At 36.1% G+C, this 1,407-nt stretch overlaps 1 non-coding gene across 1 annotated transcript; it reads right to left on the reverse strand.

The window, feature by feature from the left end:
* Window positions 1–1,008: 1,008 nt before the first annotated feature.
* LOC112773962 (small nucleolar RNA R71) lies at window positions 1,009–1,112 on the reverse strand. The gene has a single exon (XR_003188480.1). It is a non-coding gene; the product is annotated as a small nucleolar RNA R71 (small nucleolar RNA).
* Window positions 1,113–1,407: the final 295 nt, after the last annotated feature.

Consider the following 1,407-nt stretch of genomic DNA (forward strand, 5'->3'; position numbering starts at 1 on the left):
AAAATATCCTTTCTAACCTCTTATCTTCTTATCTTTTCAAAACTGATTTTCAAATTTGTTTCAACTAACTAACTAACTTTTTGTTTGTTTCTTATCTTTTTCAAAACTACCTAACTAACTCTCTCTCTCTCTAATTTTCGAAAATATCTTCCCTTTTTTCAAAATTTCTTTTTAATTAACTAATTATTTTAATTTTTGATTTTAATTTTCGAAAATTACTAACCTTTTTCAAAAACTATTTTCGAAAATCACTAACTCTTTTTCAAAAATAATTTTCGAAAATTCTCTCTCTCTCTCATCTCCTTCTATTTATTTATTTACTAACATCTCTTCCTCACTCACCAAAAATCCGAACTCTCTCTCTCTGAGTTCAGATTCTCTCTTCTTCTCTTCTTCTACTCATATAAGGAAACCTTTATACCTGGGCAAAAAGGATCCCTATTATTATTATTTCTCTGTTCCCTTCTTTTTCATATGAGCAGGAGCAAGGACAAGAACATTCTTGTTGAAGCAGATCCAGAACCTGAAAGGACTCTGAAGAGGAAACTAAAAGAAGCTAAATTACAACAAGCCAGCAAGCACCTGTTAGGAATTTTCGAACAAGAAGAGGAGATGGCAGCCGAAAATAATAATAATTCAAGGAGGATGCTTGGTGACTTTACTGCACCTAATTCCAATTTACATGGAAGAAGCATCTCCATCCCTACCATTGGAGCAAACAACTTTGAGCTGAAACCTCAATTAGTTTCTCTGATGCAGCAGAACTGCAAGTTTCATGGACTTCCATCTGAAGATCCTTTTCAGTTTTTAACTGAATTTTTGCAGATCTGTGATACTGTTAAGACTAATGGAGTAGATCCTGAAGTCTACAGGCTCATGCTTTTCCCCTTTGCTGTAAGAGACAAAGCTAGAGTGTTGTTGGACTCTCAACCCAAAGATAGCCTAAACTCTTGGGAAAAGCTGGTTATGGCTTTCTTAGCCAAGTTCGTTCCTCCTCAAAAGCTTAGTAAGCTTAGAGTGGATGTTCAAACCTTCAGACAGAAAGAAGGTGAATCCCTCTATGAAGCTTGGGAGAGATACAAGCAACTGACCAAAAAGTGTCCTTCTGACATACTTTCAGAATGGACCATCCTAGATATATTCTATGATGGTCTGTCTGAATTAGCTAAAATGTCATTGGATATTTCTGCAGGTGGATCCATTCACCTAAAGAAAACGCCTGCAGAAGCTCAAGAACTCATTGACATGGATGCTAATAACCAGTTCATGTACACTTCTGAGAGGAATCCTGTGAGTAATGGGACGCCTCAGAAGAAGGGAGTTCTTGAAATTGATACTCTGAATGCCATACTGGCTCAGAATAAAATATTGACTCAGCAAGTCAATATGATTTCTCAGAGTCTGAAT

This window comes from Arachis hypogaea, chromosome 18 (assembly GCF_003086295.3).
Source record: "Arachis hypogaea cultivar Tifrunner chromosome 18, arahy.Tifrunner.gnm2.J5K5, whole genome shotgun sequence".
Classification (NCBI taxonomy): Eukaryota; Viridiplantae; Streptophyta; class Magnoliopsida; order Fabales; family Fabaceae; genus Arachis; species Arachis hypogaea.